The sequence below is a fragment of the Lactuca sativa genome, chromosome 6 (assembly GCF_002870075.4).
Source record: "Lactuca sativa cultivar Salinas chromosome 6, Lsat_Salinas_v11, whole genome shotgun sequence".
Lineage (NCBI taxonomy): Eukaryota > Viridiplantae > Streptophyta > Magnoliopsida > Asterales > Asteraceae > Lactuca > Lactuca sativa.
Window position 1 is genome coordinate 62,945,465 of NC_056628.2, and position 20,806 is coordinate 62,966,270.

The following is a 20,806-nucleotide window of genomic DNA, read 5'->3' on the forward strand; positions in this document are numbered from 1 at the left end:
AATATACTATGGCATCACTACAACATTGGGAATACTTACTTGATCTTGGCCGATTACGCGCATTATATTCTCCCCTTTTTCATACAAAATTGTTTTCAAGAAATTTAACTTTGGTTTCATTTTGAAAAGCAATTGTTAGCATTTCCTCAGTTTGAGTTCTGACACACCCAAAAGTGTGTCTGAATCTCTCAAACAAAGGCTTTGATACCAACTTGTAACAACCTAATTTTCAGAAAATTTTTAAACTTTTAATTTCATAAACGTCATCCATAGGAAGTACAAAAATCCCATTACATATCCTAATTTTTTTAGAATTTAGAGTACAAAAAGCTAAATGTGAAAACACTAGAGGATGCATGCCAGGCCATCAAGCCGGGCCCTTGCCCTTATGATCAGAAGTACCTGAAACAACCAACAAACTGTAAGCATACCCTTAGTGAGCTTCCCAAAACACACATAACACATAATCACATAATGTCATGCACACATACATATTAACCTGCCATGGACTCCCTCCATGGTCTTCATATGGAATGTCATGGGCAACCCCCATGGTCTTGTATCCTCGAGCCATGGGCTCCCTCCACGGTCTTGCCAAATGTCATGGGCTCCTCCCATGGTCTTCATATAAACCCATACATAGATCAAATAGCAAACCATTGCATATTCGAATAATAATCATCTCATATCAATTAATGGGTCTGCCTTGGTTCCTTCGACCCATGATTGTAGTGAGAAGACTCGCCTCAATACTGAATGGTAGTTGACTAGATCAGGACTCCAAATATCTGCTCTACACAAACCCTCGACAACACTGCTATTGGCGAAGAGTTTCTGGATCTATAATCCTTTTTTCAAGCTAGATGCTTCCAAATTCCAAGCTCCTTCTAAAGAATCACCAAAATCAATTCTCCAAGCTCACCAGAACTCACACACTCAAACTTGCAAGGTGATATACGAATTTCGGGTTTCTGGACAAGGGAGCCTGGTAAGGAGGCCAGCCAGGGGGTTTTAGGTCCTTTAAAGAGGGTGCAACACCCTAAAAGTAGCGTTTCATCCCAGCCGCCAACTCGTCGAGTTGGGACACCTCAACTCGTCGAGTTGGGTCATTAAAACCCGCAGCCACAATATTCTCAACACATTGAGTTGGAGCTCCCTAACTTGTCGAGTTCCAATAGTGATTCTAATATTTTGAGAAATGTATTATACCTGGACCAAACATTACAAATCTCCCCCACTTGAACTAAACTTCGTCCTCGAAGTCGGCTGACGCAAAAATGTACGGATAGTGCTTCCTCAAGTCGTCTTCCGGCTCCCAGGTCCAATCGGAGCCTCTTCGGTGCTGCCATTACGCCTCCACTAACTTCACTTCCTTTTTCCAAAGGGCTTTCGTTTTTCTTTCCAAAATCGAAATGGGCTTCTCAAAATAATACAGGCTCTCATCAACCTGATTTCATCCAAAGAAATGATTGCAGCCTCATCAGCAACACACTTCCTATGCTGAGACACGTAGAACGTGGTGTGGATCTAACTAAGCTCATCCAGTAGATCCAACCGATAAGCAACCCTACCAATACGGGAAGAAATCTTGAATGGACCAATGAATCGGGGACCCAGCTTGTCCATCTTCCGTAACCGAATAATACCCTTCCATTGTGAGACCCTCAAAAAAATAAAATCCCCTAGTTGAAACTCGAGATCTAAACAATGCCGGTTAGCATAACTTTTCTGATGACTCTGCAAAACTTTTTGTCGGGATCTGGATGTTGCGTCTTGGGCTCGTTTATTGTTAACCCAATTTTGTAACCGGTTTGGGCCTGTTCAACCATGTATTATTTTATTCTAGGGTTTTAGTATTTAAGGTGCATGCATGCATCCTTTGTAATCAATGCTTTCAATAATTATTTATCATAGCATTGTAAACCCTAGCTCGCCTCTACAGTGGAAGTTCTTAATCGAGCTCTACTGAGGCATGACTACATTTGAATCATTCAGTATCATCTTGATTTTATCTCGTTTTCATTCTTTTGTTTATTATAATTGTTTGTTCTTCATTGATTAACCTGTAAAAGATCTAAACGATCTAGAGATTGTATCTCATCAATTGGTATCAGAGCAGGAGGCTATGTAATTCATACACATCTCTTATGTTGAAGAAGTTATTAGAGTTTTCCGCATTGATTGATATTAATTGAGCCGTCATTCCTCACTGGCATATCTCATTAATTGTTAATCTTGCCCTAACGATAAATTACAAGTCTAATCTTAAACAGGTTATCTATCAAACATCATCACAATGTCTATGGATGATTCACAATCAAATCCGATCAATATCTCCAATAGTATTGGATCAACAACAAGAATTCCAATCCAGTATACCCAGGATTATGAGGTCTGGACGCATCACTTCGAAGATTATGTGATTGGTTCAGAAGATAATGGGTATTTGATTTGGGAAGCAATCACAGTTGGTCCGTTTGCTCACTCAAGCACTTCAAAAATTGTCAAAACTCAGAAGGAGTACAATCAACTCGTGAATGATGTGAAAGACATTCCTCAAGACGAGAAAGAGAAGTTTCAGTGCAACATTAAAGCTTTAAGAATGATTAGGTTTGCTTTACAATCGGACACGTTTCGATTGGTGAGTTCATGCGCTACAGAGAAGGAGATATGGGATAGGCTAAAGGAATTATATTCTACTGATGAAGATCTGGAGCATTCGATTCAAACTTTATTACTTTCTGAATTTGGCGACTTCAAACAGAAGCCCGAAGAAAAACTTATTCAGGCTTTTGATCGATTTAATCATCTTCTTAGTAAGATGATAAAGCATGGGATCGAAAGAAAGGTTATTAAGCAGAAGGTTACCTTCATGAATGGTCTTAGAACCGAATGGATGGCAGTTGTGTCTACAGTGAAGGCACACAAACAATTCAAATCCTATTCTCTGGAGAAGCTGGTGGAAATTCTGAAGTCTCATGAAAGTGCCGTGTCAAAGGAAACGAATGTGGTTTCCAGCTTGGGTTCGTTAGCTCTAATTTCCAAGGGGAAAAGTGCAGTTGAAGAAGAAGAAGATTTAGATCTTGCTGACTATGATCTAACTGGTGAAGAATATGCTTTGATGGTTTCCAATCAGAGAAAGTTTATCAAAAGGAAGTTCCCCGCCAATAAGAACCGAAACTGGCAGGGAAGTTATAGTTCCGAAAAGGTGAAGGAGGAACCAAAGATGGGTTCTAAGACTGAAGAATCGAATAAGGAAACGAAGATTGGTGGCGACTCAGGTTTTGATTGCCATTATTATGGAGGCAAGAACCATTTTGCCAAAGATTACATGCTGAAGAAGACATTGGAAAGGGTTGATGAAGTCGATGAAGAAGCGAACCTCCTGAGACGATTGGAGGAGATCAAGAAAAAGAAATCAGCAACTAACAATAATACCATGAATGTGTTAATTCTCCAGGGTACCAGTGTTGATGATGAGTTTGGTGGAATTCAGGTGTGGTCCACAAATTCAGAGGATGAAGAAGTAAGAAAGCCCACTCATGGCAAGGCTCTGCTGGTGAAAGAGGAAAAGGTTGAGGGAAGATGTTTGATGGTGATGGATGGTGTTGCAGATGCGAGGATACACAACAGATGGTGGACTGGATGATGAGAAGAAGCGAGAGGACAGATGTTTTGCTGCGAAACCTGTTAGTGCACAGATCAACGAATGTGATGAGTTGATAAAGAAGGTACAAAATATTCTCATTTCTCTGAAAATACCCATTACAAACTATGAAAAGGAACTAAACGGATTAAAATCTAAATTTTCTAGTTTAAGTAGTATTCTTACCCAAACTCGTGTCACAAACTCTAACCTGACTGATCAAATTAGCAGGGTATCGTCGAAGAGTGAGGAGCGGCGAATCTGGATTGAGCAAAAGGAGAAGGAATTAATTAGGTCTAGGGATGAATCTATCTATTTGCAACGAGACAATCTTAAGCTTTTAAAACAACGAAATGTTTTTTGTTTGATTGCTAAAAGAATATATTTTAATATCACTCAGTTACATCTCGATTGTGAAATAGGAAAGAAGATACATCGCATGATTTTACCCTTCCTTGAGTTAAAGGAGGATGAAGTCGATGCCGAAGCTTACAACTGTGAAAATGTTGTATCTTCTGATGAAATATCTCCTTCCTACAAAATTGGTCTTGACAAAATAGAGTCCTACATAAAGTCAAAAGACCATAAGGACATGCTCAAAAATCTGTTGGATGAAAACGACAAACTAAAACTAAGAACCGAAACTGTACCGAAATTTGACTCGTTGAATGCCAAGTTAAGTTCAGAAAATAAAATTGATGTTGAAAATGCTTCTGAACTTAATGAGGATGATGACATGAGTGAAATCTCTATAGAGGATGAGGTGGATTGTTCTGAATTTGTCAAGAGCGAACCCAAAACAAATAAAAATCTCATTTCTGAAAACTTTGTTGAGTTCGCTCGCTCATCAATAGACAAGACATTCCTCAAAGAAAAATATTTTGTATATCAAAAGGTTCAAACCACTCCAAATCAAGTTTACACAGTTCAAGGGGTCACACCGCAACAGACAGCCAAACTAACAGCATTGGTAGAAGAAGATAATGCTGATGGGTGTGATGAGTTTTTCTGGTCAGCACCGATAGATAACGCCGATGAAAGAAGGTCTATCTCATAAAACATCATGGAGAGTAAAGAGTAGGTATGTGGCAGAACCACTTAATGAACCTACACGATATGATGTGCCAAGCACAAGTGGTACCAAAACATCTTCAGGCGAACCGGTCATGGCATCTAGTGACACATGTTCGTTAAAGAGCGAAAGTCATGCTCAAGTACCGAAGAAAAAGGCCAACATTAACAAAAATCCTAAACAAGTGGCAGAACGAAAGCACCAACGTAACTTGAGATACAAGAAGAATCTCACAGAAAGAAAACAATTTTGACGATCCTAGAATCCTCATTACATTAGGTATGAAAAGATAAATAAGTCCAAAGGAGAAACAAGAGCGAATTCCACTTCACGAAATCAGTCTCTCTTACATTACAAGAACAACCGAAACAAGGATTTCAGTTACTGTCATGAAAACACCCAAAGGCATACATTCCGTTCACAAAGTCACAACAACCGAGAGGAACGTTTCGGTCATCAGGTGATAAACAACCGAACGAATGGGTTCGCTCCCCAAAGTAAAATAGACCAAAAGGGTAATTTCGGTCCCTGCGGCAATAACAACCGAAAGAAGAGTTTCGGTCCTCAACATGTAAGCAACCGAAAGGACAGGTTCGGTCCTAAGTCCACTTGTGAGAAGAAACGAAGGGAAAGTAGTTTCCGCTCTCAACCTAGGAAGAGCAATAAGCAACAGTTTTACCTTGCTTCTAAACCTCTTTCTTCTCATTCTCATTCTCATTCTCATTCATCTAAAGATTCAAAGGGGAAAGGAAAGCTCTTTCTAGAAGACGAAAGACGCCCAAAAAAGACTCAAAAGCATGCAGACGTCAAAACCACAAATCCTACGTCTAAATCAAATGAGTCCAAGTCAAATAAAATCAAAGTTTTTACCATAAAAAGAAAAGATGAAACAACACTAATAAAACGAACTTATCTGGTTGATGTTTCTCTTACTATTCCTTGTCCTGTATAAGGCTCACAAGGACCCAAGAAGCTTTGGGTTCCTAAATCTGCTTGATATTTTGCAGGTTATTCATGATGAGCAGTTTGACGAAGACCGGTACATTGACAGTGGCTACTCACATCACATGACAGGTAGAAGGAAGAACTGAGGGAGTTTCGGTCCCTCAAGGATGCTGGAACGGTGAAATATGGCAATAATTTGTTTGGAATACTCAAAGGCTATGGTATGATTACAAATGGTGATTTCTCGATAAGAAAGGTAGCATATGTTGAGGGATTGTAGCACAACCTCATCAGTGTCTCACAACTGGTGGTTGGTACCGGATTGAAGGTTTCCTTTGATGACGAAGGCTCAGAAATTGTTGAAAAGAAGTCCAATAATATTCTGTTGAAATCGAAGAGAAAGGGAGAAATGTACCCTCTAAATCCCAATCTAATTCGAGGGAACGCAGTTTGCCTGGTAACGAAGGCACACTCAGACGAAAGCTGGTTATGGCATCGAAGGCTCTCACATCTCAATTTCAAAGATATCAACAAGCTGGTGCTTGGAGATCACATTTAAGGTCTTCCAATTCTCAAATTTAACAAAGAACATCTGTTTGCAGCTTGTGAAATGGGAAAGCAAAGTCGACAAAGTCATTCTTCTATAATCAACACAAAGGTGATAGAACCACTAGAGCTACTACACATCGATCTGTGTGGTACTTCTTCAATCGAAAGCATTGGTGGAAACAAGTATATACTTGTTATTGTAGACGATTTCTCTCGCTTTACATGAGTATTTTTTTGAAGCAAAAATCAGAGGCCACTCCCAAGTTCAAACTCTTTATAAAGCAAGTAGAGGTTCAACTACGAAAAGTGGTTTGTAACGTGAGAAGCGACAATGGCTTGGAATTCAAGAACAAGGATTTTGAAGACTTTCTAGCAGAGAACGGAATGACTCACAACTTTTCTGCCCCATATACTCCACAACAGAATTGAATCGTTGAAAGGCGAAATCGTTCTCTGTGGAAAGCAGCTCGAACTATGCTGAACTTCGGTTCCTTACCTTTGTATTTCTGGGTTGATGCTATTGTTGCTGCCTGCTACACGCAGAATAGATCGTATCTGAACAAGCGCTTCTCAATCACTCCTTATGAGATCTTGAACAACCGAAAGCCAAATGTGAAGTTCTTTCACGTGTTCAGTTCAAGATGCTTCATCTTCAAATCAAAGGAGAACCTAAACAAGTTTGATGCAAAGGCCGATGAAGGGATCCTTTTGGGCTACTCCTTGAATTCAAAGGCATATAGGGTTATGAATAAACATTCAAAGAAAATTGAAGAAACCTACTATGTCACTTTCGACGACAACTATGTCAAGAAGTTTAAGGCAACTGAAGATGTTAGAGTGGGATTCCCACGTCCGATTCAGGTCCAGGTTTGTCAAAGGCGGAAGAGGTGTGAAATCGGTACACTTGACAACTATAGGCTGAAACTTAGTAATTAGTGATGCAAATTTGTCAGAAGTCTTAGGAAGAGGTGAAAAAGGTGAGACGGGCGTGTCCGAATGTTTAATGTTCGGAACGTCTCCCATAAAAGTTAGGTTTTGCAACTCTTTCAAGGGACGGGTAATAGGTTTCAGAAACTCCCATCCGAGACCAGGCGCCTTTGACAAAGGATAACGAAAATTATGAGCCATCCGTTTATTTGCTTCAAGAATGTTAATGGAATTATACAAAGCATATATTTTTGCATTAAGACGTTTGTTGTCAGAAATTAAAACATTTCTTCCAGAAGAAGTGATTTCACATTTGTCTTTAAGAATGATACATTCATCTTGTGACATTACAAGCTCTTGTTCTAAAGACTCTATTTTCAACTTCTTATCCTCAAAACGTAACCTAAGACGACTTAATTCACTCTCCTTCTTCTCATTGGCTTCTATGGCTGACTCATAGGATTTCTAAATGATGTTCATATCTGATTGGATCTGATCTAGATAAGGTTCATAGAGAGATAAATCAAAATTATTGTCTGTAATCATAGATTTTACCTTTTGAACGATGCTTCTGCTAGGTGGATCATTAGTAGCCATGTAGCAGTAGTTGGGTTCAACATCTTCATAATCTTCCATTGATCAAGATGACCAGTAGCCTTCATCACATTTAATTGTTTGTCTAGCCACTAGACACATGCTTCTACAAAGTACTTATGTCATCATCATCTCTAGAAGACCAATACCCTTCCACATCTCTTGATATATAGGTAACAAAGGATTTTTTTTATTTCTGTCAATTCTTAAGATCGGTGTGCATAATAAGCATAGTCCTTGATCTTTGGTTTTTGTGGGACTTCAGCTAAAAAATCTTTGGCAAAGTGGTTTGCATGACCACATTTGTGACATATAATCTTGGGTTTGTCAATCTTCGGAGTCTATGAGGATTCTGAGGTGTGATTTGGTGTAGGAAGGTTAGGTTTGTTAGCTAGTGGGTTTTCAGAAGGTTTTTTTTTGAATGGTTGAGGATTATTTTGATGAGTAGCCTAGAAACGGTTGTGATATGTGTTAAAAGTACGATTGTATTTCATGGAAAGAAAAGCAAAGTCTTGATGCAAAAAGAGCTTGGAGTCCATATCTTCAGGGTTAAGGTCACTATTTAATTGATAATTTTTGTTGCTAGAATTTGGAATGGTTGGAGGTGAGGTTTGAACAACTGGGATGTATGGAACAACAACAATGAAGGGGTCCGAGACAGTGGGGTTTGGAGTCTGAGGATCGTGAGAACTAACAAGAGCTAATGGACCTCCTGTGAGTTCTGGTAGAGTTTGTACAACACTTAATTCATGACCTCAAAGCTCATCGAACAGTTGGTACGGATTCAACTTTTTCAGAGATCCATTACTCTGAAGACATGATTTCACATTTTCCCAGCCCTTTCCAAGGCTGTTAATGAATTTGAGGTTGTATTCAAGTGGTGTTCGAACAATCCCATGAGCTGTCACATTGTTGATAATGATTCGGTATCTGTTTGAAGCTAAGGAAACAAATTCACCAGGAGTTGTAGTGAAGGTGTCGAACTCTTTGACAATGGAGGTTAGATACTTATCCTTCATGTGCTCTGAACCCTTGAAGAAGTCTTGAAGTGTGTCCCAAATCTTTTTAGCAGACTTGCACAATTTGATGTGCACAAAGAGAGAAGGTGGAACACCAAACACCATTTCTGAAAAAGGCAAATTAATCTGTGTGTAGCTGTTCGAGGTCATCAACAGTGAGAGGTGCTTGACGTTGTTCATCCTGTCCCATGAGAGTTGCAGCAGCATCCCTAACAATAATTCAAACTAGGACATGTGGACCTTCTTTAACAGATCCTCACATAGCTTCGCCTTTTTCTTTACCAAGTAAAAATCTTTCCATTCTTACTTTCCAGTGATCATACTCTTCAACAACTAACAGTGAGGCACATGTACGACAACCCATGCTATTTGCTATTTGCATTAAGTACATTTGTTGAGAATTAGAATCAGCCATTGAAGTTAAGATATCTTGAGCAAAAGTGGTATATAGAAGAACTTTTATCCTGAACACATAAATGATGGAAATACCAAGGTAATCTCGAATCAACTATAATCTGTTCTTATGGATTCAAAGGACAACCACTCAAGCACTGATACCAATTTTGAGGACAAGGATCTGATTGAACATGGACAAAGTTTAAAAACTCAAACCTTGAGTTAATGCTTAAGGTCAATGTCTGCATCTAACTAAGTGTTCCAGTCAAGTCTGGCAAGACCAGTCAAGACTGAAGATGTGAATCAACAAAGTACTTCAAGTATTAAATATAGAACTATGATTATAATCAAAGAAAACACAATAAATGAACAAGGAGAATGTTTGAAAGGGTTTGATTAGAGAGAAAGATGAAAGTGAAGTAAATTTGAATATGACTATCTTTGGAGCAATAATCTGTCATTTATTCATGTCATTAAACACTCCTTATATAGGAAAAGTAGTTACATCGTACATACCAAGATGCATACAAAGGACTAGAAAAAAGTATTACTCCTGACACTCTGATTGTACATTTAACAAAAAGACTAAGTCCTATGAAAGGTTACATCAAGTAAAAGATAAGAATAATAAACGTTTAGACAAATACTCTATCTTGAAACATCTCTTCACTTCTCACCACAAAACTTCATTTCTGACATAATCACCATCTCGGACATAATATCCACTTCGAACTTGAAAGCATTCCGGACTACCACATCATTTCGTACCGGAGACTGATTTCGGAGCTTCTTATTGATTGATTGCTAGAGGTTCACTTTCAGGTACTAACAAACTCCTGATCTCGGATGCGTTTATCGGAACCTCCCAACGCATCACCGCCTCAGTTTGGCTAGATCAACCAAAATACCCTCTTGATTGATGATGTGCCCTAAAAACTGCACCTCACTTAACCAAAAATCACATTTGGAGAATTTGTCGTATAGCCTCTCCATCCTCAAGGTCTCCAACTCCTCCCTCAAATACTGCTCGTGCTGCTCCTTGGTCTTAGAATAGACCACACTATCATCAATGAAGACGATCACAGACCGATCCAACATCGGCTTACAAACCCGATTCAAGAGATACATGAACGGTGCTGGAGCATTGGTGAGCCCAAATGGCATCACCACAAACTCATAGTGACCATAATGAGTCCCAAAGACCGTCTTCAGTATATCTTCATCCCTAATACTTATCTGGTGATACCCCGACCGAAGATCAATCTTGGAAAACCAAAATGCACCCTGAAGTTGGTCGAAAAAATCATCAATCCTCGGAAGCGGATAACAGTTCTTAACCATTAGCTTGTTTAGCTCCTGACAATCAATACACATCCTGTGTGACCTATCCTTCTTTTTCACGAACAGGATCAGTGCTCCCCACAGGGAATTGCTCAGACGAATAAATCCTCGGTCTAGCAGCTCCTGAAGCTGTATAGATAACTCCTGCATCTCAGGCGGGGCTAGACGATACGATGCCTTGGCAATCGGAGCCACACCAGGCACTAAATCAATACGGAACTCCACTGACCTCTCCGGAGGCACCCTTGGCAACTCCTTAGGAAATACGCTAGGAAAATCACATTTGGAGAATTTGTCGTATAGCCTCTCCATCCTCCAGGTCTCCAACTCCTCCCTCAAATATTGCTCGTGTTGCTCCTTGGTCTTAGAATAGACCACACTATCATCAATGAAGACGATCACAGACCAATCCAACATCGGCTTACAAACCCGATTCAAGAGATACATGAACGGTGTTGGAGCATTGGTGAGCCCAAATGGCATCACCACAAACTCATAGTGACCATAATGAGTCCCAAAGACCGTCTTCGGTATATCCTCATCCCTAATACTTATCTGGTGATACCCCGACCGAAGATCAATCTTGGAAAACCAAAATGCACCCTGAAGTTGGTCGAAAAAATCATCAATCCTCGGAAGCGGATAACAGTTCTTAACCATTAGCTTGTTTAGCTCCTGACAATCAATACACATCCTGTGTGACCTATCCTTCTTTTTCACGAACAGGATCGGTGCTCCCCACAGGGAATTGCTCAGACGAATAAATCCTCGGTCTAGCAGCTCCTGAAGCTGTATAGATAACTCCTGCATCTCAGGCGGGGCTAGACGATACGATGCCTTGGCAATCGGAGCCACACCAGGAACTAAATCAATACGGAACTCCACTGACCTCTCCGGAGGCACCCTTGGCAACTCCTTAGGAAATACGCTAGGAAAATCTCACACAATCGGAACACTGCTCAACTCTGGCCTGGCCTCAATCCTCATGTCTAAAACATAATTCAACAAATAAGAACATCCTTGCTGAAGAAGACTCCTAGCCCTCACAGCCAATTAGAGAGCTGGCCCACACGAGGCACTCTCTCCATGAATAACTAGTTCTCCCCCACTTGGGGTTTGAACGCTCACTAGCTGATGCTCACAGCCTATCATGGCCCCATTGGGCCCCAACCATTCCATCCTGATGATCACCTTTAACCCCCGCAAAGCAATTGTAACCAAATCGACAGAAAACCTCTCCTTGAACACATTCAGAATGCTCCTCAGAAATACCCTTGCAACACTCACGGTGCGGTCATCCGCAATCTCCACCTCAAGTGGGGAATCCAAGGTCCCCGGAGCATCCTGAAACTTCTTGCAGAGCGTAAGAGATATGAATGATCAAGTAGCCCCCTGAATCAAAAAGAACATGAGCCAACAAACCATTAGCCAAGAAGGTCTCTATACAAGATCGTAATAACTTAAGCATGACAATAAGATAAACAAGACAGAAATAGATCACATACCCATAATGACGTCTGGCATTGCTCGGGCCTCCTCAGTCGTCAGCTGAAATGGGTGGCTCTTCACCGCAGGAACCTCCGCCTTAATCGGTTGGCCATGTGTAATCCTCATCGTGGCGGGCACAGGCGCCACCACTACTCCTCATCCTTTAACCAACCTCGGACAATCGGCCATTTTAAGACTGGTCTAGTTGTAGTGGAAACAAATCAAGCCCTTTTTGGGGAAATCCCGACTCATGTGACCCGACTGGTCACACGCATAACATGTTGAGCCTGCTACTCGGAAGCCTCCATTGTGCGGCTTACCGCACTTGGGACAACAACCACGACCCTGCAGGCCCCTGCTTGGAGGATAGGAGGTCTTAGGCTTCTTGGCATGACCCACTACTGCATGAACCTACTCCAACTTCCGCTTCGTGTGGAGCTCTAACTAAATCTCTCGTTCCCAGGCCTTCTCCACCATCTCATTTAGGATCTTGCACCCTGAAAAACTCACAAACTCGCGAATACCATCCCTCAGCGTGGGATGATACCTAGTCTTCTTCATCTCCTCATCCACAGTATATTGCATAACCAAAAGTTCCCTCTCTCGAAACTTGGCGGTGATCTCCACCACAGTCTCGGTAGTCTGCTGTAAATCTTGGAACCCTCTCACCAAATGATGCACCTCAATGGATGGTGCAAACTCCTGATCAAACCTCCTCCCAGGTCATCTCAACCACCCATGCTGATCCCACCTCATGGGTCACCTCCTCTTACCAGTCTCGTGCTCGATCCTTCAACATACAAGATGCGAACCCCACCTTTGCTGCCTTGGGGAAAAAACTCGTGCATTAGGCATTCTCCATGTCTGCCACCTAGCATCCGCTAGTGATGGGATCCCTGACCCCGAATTACTCAGACGCTCGACACACCTTGAACTTTCAAAACTAGGGAGCTTGGGCCCCAATATGGCCTACAACAATCTCGGCTCGGAAGGACCTGAGCCTCTCCTCCATGATCTCCATGATGCCCTCCTTGACGGTACTGAAAATCATCGGGGTAGCGTCAAGGAATCCATGAGTAACCTCAGCTTCGATAAGATCACGTAACCTCTCATCCATAGGCTCTGTGCCTGAGCCTAAACATGATCCTAATCTTGAACATGGACCTCGCATGATCATCAACATCCTCAACTGAAAATATCACAAATAACCAAGATAAGGAATTCGAAATAGATTCCTCCTCACCGGACTTCTAAGAACTATCAGGTCTGTCATTGCTTCAGGTACATGTCTTGTGCTTTCAGTAGTACGGGCCTAATACTGCCTTTCACACCAACATGTACCTTCCCCAAGGCCATACCTGATATCCCTAAATCATCCAATCACAAATCATAACTCATAAACCCAACACTAACTCAGACCCGAAACTACCCTAGGTTTCTCAACCCTCACCAAACTAAGAACCTAATTAATCATAGTAGGTTGCCTTATGCATGCAAGTTATACACAAAGAGAATCACATAGACTATCAAATAAAGCTTCTACCCTAAACCACAACCAAACAAGGAACATGAATAATTCAGATTTCCTCATTCTAGAGCTATGCAATCCTAAACATGTACAACTTTGAAAGCATACACTTAGCAAATAATCCATACAACCATATTTCCATATATACTATAGTATGACTACAACATTGGGAATACTTACTTGAGCTTGGCCGATTACGCGCATTGCACTCTCCCCTTTTTCATACAAATTTTTTTCAATAAATTTAACTTTGGTTTCTTTTTTAAAAGCAATTGTTACCATTTCCTCAGTTTGAGTTCTGACACACCCAAAAGTGTGCCCGAATCTCTCAAACCAAGGCTCTGATACCAACTTGTAACAACCCAATTTTTAGAAAATTTTTAAACTTTTCATCTCTTAAACTTCATCCATAGGAAGTACAAAAATCCCATTAGATATACATATTATTTTAGAATTCAGAGTACAAAAAGCTATATGTGAAAACACTAGAGAATGCACGCGACACCATCAAGCCAGGCCCTTGCCCTTAGGGTCAGAAGTACCTGAAACAACCAAAAAATTGTAAGCATACACTTAGTGAGCTTCCTAAAACACACATAACACATAATCACATAATTTCATGCACACATACCTATCAACTTACCATAGACTCCCTCCATGGTCTTCATATGGAATGCCATGGGCTACCCCCATAGTCTTGTATCCCCAAGCCATGGGCTCCCCCCATGGTCTTGCCAAATACCATGGGCTCCTCCCATGGTCTTCACATAAACCCATACATAGATCAAATAGCAAACCATTACATATTCCAATAATAATCATCTCATTTTAATTAATGGGTCGGCCTTGGTGCCTTCAACCCATGAGTGTAGTGAGAAGACTCGCCTCAATACTGAACGTTAGCTGACTAGATCGGAACTCCAAATATCCACTCTACACAAACCCTCAAGAAGACTGCTATTGGTGAAGAGTTTCTGGACCTATAGTCCTTCTTCCATGTTAGATGCTTCCAACATCCAACCTCCTTCCATAGAATCACCAAAATCAATTCTCCAAGCTCACCACAACTCATACACTCAAACTTGCAAGGTGATATGAACTTAGGGTTTCTGGACAAGGGAGGCTGGTAAGGAGGCTAGCCAAGGGGGTTTAGGTCCTTTAAATAGGGTGCAACACCTTAAAATTAGGGTTTCATCCCAGCCGCCAACTCTTCGAGTTGGGAGACCCGACTCATCGAGTTGGGTCATTAAAACCTGCAGCCATAATATTCTCAACATGAAGAGTTGGAGCTCCCCAACTCGTCAAGTTCCAATAGTGATTCTAATATTTTGATAAATGTTTTATACCTGGACCAAATGTTACAGCACTACAAAGCCACAAAGATCCTAAACCCTAATCTCGGACCTTGAGCCCTATATAAGGACGTTAACTTTTAGGTTTTGTTATTTCTCTAGCCTCCTTTTTCCATAGAAACCCTAACATAAGCTACCCTAGCCTCTATTAGCTTATTTCCTTGAAGATCAGTGCTCTATGATGGTTCTTAAGGAAGAAGAAATCCCTTTGGTGCATGGTGAAGCAAGTTCCCAAGTTACTCCAGCATTTCATAGCCTTCTAGTTTCTTATAAGTATTCATGTTCCTTGTTTTTTTTCCATTTGTTTTGTAGATCTAAAGTTCTTATCTTATTTTGGATATCCTCTTGTTATTCGAGTGAAGTTTGGATAGCAGGTCCAAAGATGTTGTCTTCCGATCTTTTGGACCCATTTTGGTACTTAGAATAACTTATTGTCTTCCCTTTTCTGCCATACAAAAAGATGTTAGCATTTTCTCCTCTTTAGATCTAGGTTTTCGGTGAAAAGTTATTAGAGGCATGCAAATGGATAAAGATGGATACTTTATCCATTAAGTCATTAGTCTGATGTGATCTGGAAAGTCAGAACCTTGGTATAAAGGGAGTAAGAGCTTAATGGAAAGAGGATCTTTCATTGAAGTTTGTGACGTGAATTTTGGGCCAAGTTCGTGACCGTTTTGTCACTTAGTGGCAGTGATGCAACCAAAAGCTAGGTCATGTTGCAAATGGCCGTTGACTATTGATAGCAGACTTACCTGAAACAAAGTAAAACTTTTCAATTCTACCTTTTCTTAGATCTTTCAAGTAGTCAAGGCAGCTTCGCAACCAGTGCCCCTTCTCTTGGCAATAGAAACATACAAACTCTTTGGGAATGGTACACGAGACGATCTCAAACTTTCTCTTTCCCTTGGAAAGAGAAATCTTTTTTGGACTTCCAATGTTTCCATTGTCATTTTCTATGGAAGTTTGGGAAGTAGATCTTTCCATCAAATTTGCTTTTCCAATGCGCCTAATCATTGCTGATTCAGCAGCAACAAGCAAATAGGTAAGATCAAAAAGGGTCATGTCGTGGTCTTTCACATAGTAGTCCTTAATGAACTCACTATATAACTCAGGAAGTGATTAAAGAACCCAGTCAATAGTCAACTTCCTTGAGACTTCGACACCCAACTCTCCCAGCTTATCAATATGTAACTTCATCTCCAAGACGTGAGCACATACAAATTTTCCTTCTTGCCAATAGGGCTTTGAGTGACCTAGAACATGTGGGTTAGGGAGAATTATTGGAGGAAGTGGAGGAATTGAAGTATGACTTCCACGATCCAACCATGGAACATCATCTTCAAGAGGAAAGATTATTCCAAAAGATTTGGGAAGACCATAGTTGTCTGAACTAGACATCTACAACGAGATAAATTCAAGTTAGTTGATTTAGTCCTTAATATAACAACCAACTTGAAATACTAAGGGGGTGTTTGGCTTAGCTTTTAACAGCCCAAAAGTCCTTTTTGGAAAAGTTACAAAAAGTCAGGGTTTCCTGACTTTTCCAAAAAGTTCCTTTTCCTTGTATCAAAACTCCAAAAATAGCTTTTAAAACTAGTTTTACCAAACATCTTTTGCTTTTTTTTCTTTTCCAAAAAGGACTTTTGGCTGTGAAAAACTAAGCCAAACACCCCCTAAGGCTAGGACCCAACACAATATTTTATAATTTCGAAGAGGGATGCCGTAATCCAAACTGCAAAACATTTAAAGGTAGGTAAATGACGATTTACCAATTTCCACCACGAAAAACGAAAAAGAATTTTAGGTTTTAAGTGAACTGAAACTCCTAGATCCTTTGAGATTCGTTGAACAATTCAATGGCATGTTTAAATCTCGATTGTTCCGTTTAAGTTTGTGACTGGGATGCCGAGGATCACAAACAACATGTGAATAACCATGCAAATTAGCTTGGTACACCCGATTTTACAACCACCTAATCAATGTGCCGATTAACCACACACACTCTATTGATCTATGATTAACATCAAGCTACCATTTGCCACGCACTGTCAGTCCAGATTAGTGTGTCGGTTAACCATACACGCTCTACTAACGATTTAACAAGGTGCAAAGTGCAATTTCATGGGTTTGCACCATATTCACATTTTCCTAAAGTAACTAAGATTGGGAATTTCTAAGTGTTTAGGTCATTTATATTTATCATTATACTTTTAATGAAGGGAGAGTTAGACTCATATCCTACCCGTTCGGCTAACGACCCTCCACCAGTCAAGGAAGCGGTGGGTGAGAGTGAACACCCATTAAATTGCCATTTTACAGGCAGTAACCTTATACCCCCCTTATAGACCAGCTTCGTGAATGAGGCCTACTAACGATTAGACTGACTTTACTCTTATACACACACACACACACACACACACATATATATATATATATATATATATATTAAACCTATAATATTATAATAGTATAAGGGTTGAATTCTAAACTTTTAAAATTATAGGGTTTGGAACTAAATGTTTCAAAGTAAGACTTTGCATTTACAAATTCCAAAACTTGAGGGCAAGTTTTGAAATTTGTCAAAACTTTTGGAATCCATAACATATGAGTTTAATATAGGCTTTAATGAAAAGACTCTTGAAAATCCATAACTTGAGGACAAGTTATGGAGTTCATAAAAACATTCATGGAAAAAGACTCTTCAACACCATAACCTATGAGTTTAATGAATTCTTTAAAAGAAAAACTTTTCATCTTCCATAACTTGAGGACAAGTTATGGAGTACATTAAAGGCCATAAAGATCATCAAATAAACTACCAAGCATGTCAAATAATGTCCATTATCTAGATTAAACTCATATGAACAAGATAATTCATACCAAACAAATTTCATGTAATTAGCATAATCATATAAACTAATACAAAACATGAAACTTTGACAATTATCTTCTAAATTGGATAAGCATGATCATTACCACATCAAAAACAGGTTTATAAGTCCAAAAACAGTTTAGGGTAATGATCATAGTCCAATTCCAGCCTTAAAACTCGAAAAACTACACTCTGGAGCACCAATCATCGAGTGCAAGAACAAACTCGGAGAGTTGGTTGCATTTGTGCTTGGACTCGGCGAGTCCACTGTCCAGACAACCAAAAAATCGATTTTTAAAGCATTAACAACAAGTAGCATCAAGTATAATTAAAAACAACCCTAGGCTTTGATACCACTGAAGGGTTTTGAGAATTCTAACACTCCTAAGGTGTACATACAACCCAAAATACATTGGATCTATGTTTTCTATATTATACATGCAAACTTGATCTATCCAAGGTATTACCCTAACTACCATATAAAACTTTGATACTTGGGTGATAAAACAAGTTAGATGATATACCTTTTGTTATAGTTGGAAGCCTTGCATCCTTAAGAACTTAGTGCCCCAAGTGTTGCACCTCAAATGGAATCACATAACACCACCAACAATGGAGGAACTTGAGAGGAGGTCACTTGCACTCATAAAATTGGCTAGCCTGTTGTGTTTCCACTAGTGCCAATTTCATGAGCTAGAGGGGTTCTTATATAGTGTCGCAAACTAGGGTTACACCATGTAAACCCTAATGACTTTCCATATCCCTCATGCCCCATGGGTTCAAACCTCCATAGATTATCCATGGCTTACTACATGGGTTTAGCCCAACATGAAGAACTACGGATCATAAGCCCACTTTTATAAGAATGAATGATTTATCAAATCAACCCCTTATATTTAATTAGTCTCTTTTGATCACAAAATTAATTCCAAATTAATTCTTGATCAATACTAATTAAATAATACGATTTCATATTAATATATTAGAACTTATAATATATTAATAAACCATAAATAACCTCTTCTCAATTATCCATCCTTCAGATTGTTCCAGTGTCATGCAACCCGAATGGACCATGCTACTCTCGGGTTAAGTACATATCAATAATAATTATGGGCTTAGACACCTAATCCAACATTATTATGGTCTTGTTATAAGTAGATTGGTAATCATTTGATAATCTCATGATAAATTTAACTGGTTGTAATATCACTTTTTGTTGGGTCATATGTCATGTGGAAGATTTTACCCATATGATAATCTTTTGTCTGGTAATGGTAGTTTGCTGTAATTATGATGTGGAGTGCAGGTATATGAGGATAAATTAGCCCCTTTATAATTTGGTTATCTAAGAATTAATTATTAACAAGAGAATTTTGCAAATTTAAGAATTTTATATTCATTGATGTGTGTATATGTATGTTAATGTGATTGTATCTGAACATATGTTGATTCAACAATACTATTTTAGCCAGAGGTGAATTGAAAGTTACATTGAGAAAAAGATTTGTATGGTCTTTTGTGTTTTAAAATTTTGGTATGGATTAATTATTAGATAAATGTTGTATGATGTGCCTACTAGTTAATGTGAGGGTTAATGAAGGTGAAATGTTGTCTGGAATGAGACATTTTGAAGGCTTGAGCATAAGATTTGTATATATAGAAAAAGTATAATCATTGATTTAATTAGCAACCTAGCTTATTATACTCAAATCTACGATTCTATATGTTAATTAGTTTAGTAAAATTGCTAGTATTTAGTGTTTAACGTTTGTTTGTGACATTTTGTTACTGACTGGAATTAGGGTTAATGTACAATAACAGAGATCAGACGATGTTGTAACATCTTTTTAGATTTTGGATAGTCAAGCTTAGATATTTTAGGTATGTCTTGTCACATTATGTTGAATCCAGAAGACATGCAAAATTTGCATTTTTTAAAGAGCACACTTTGCAAATTTACATATTTGCCGATATCATAAGATGTATCAAAAGATACCTTGACCTTATTACACAAAGTGAGTCGTCCAAGTTTCTAAGGTTCTCTATATACGAAATACCTTAAGTAGGTCTAGAATACAAGCTTAGACATGAGGGGACAAATTTTGGAACGTATTTGTTGATGCTGAAACAGATGCTCTGGGATAATAAAAATATATTTTTTCCTTTTTCTACGAATATTTTCTATATAATTCGAAAATGATATTTGAAAAAAGAATTTTTCAAAAAAATGCATTTCTAAAGCATTTTCATATATTTTTTTTGTGTATACGCACACAATCTTTTTTTTTTTTCCTTTTTTCTTTTTTTTTGTAGATCTCTTAAATATGTCATACTTAATGCAAATATGAAATTTGGTGCCAAAATTAAATGTATGTAAAAAATCATTGTTCACTCCCTCAATTTCGTTCTTCATGGATCTATATTCATATAAATAAGTATACGCATATACGTCGCATATACGTACACATATTAATACGCATATATATATATATATATATATATATATATATATATATATATATATATATATATATATATATATATATATATATGCATATGCATGATATGCATATGTGTACATCATATGCATAGATAAATCTACGTATACATATACATTTGAATGATATGCATATGTATACATTTATATACATACATGTCTACTAAAATGCAAATACATGAGCATATGTATCATATGCATATGTATACATTTATAAGCATATATACATATGCATAAGAATAAGTATATGACATTCATATGAATAAGAACATGTATATATGCATATACATACATATGCATAAGACTAAGTATATCCATATAAATAAGTATACGCATATAAGAATAAGTATATGACATACGTATATTAATATGAACATGAATAAGCATATGGATATGTACAATATGACATATCCATACGAATAAATATATGCCAATTCATAAGTATATGCATATCCATAAGAATAAGAATAAGTATATTTATATGCATGTGTAAGTATATGTATATGCATAAGAATAAGTATGCATAAGGAAATTAAATATATATGATTATGCTTATGTATATGCATATATAAATGCA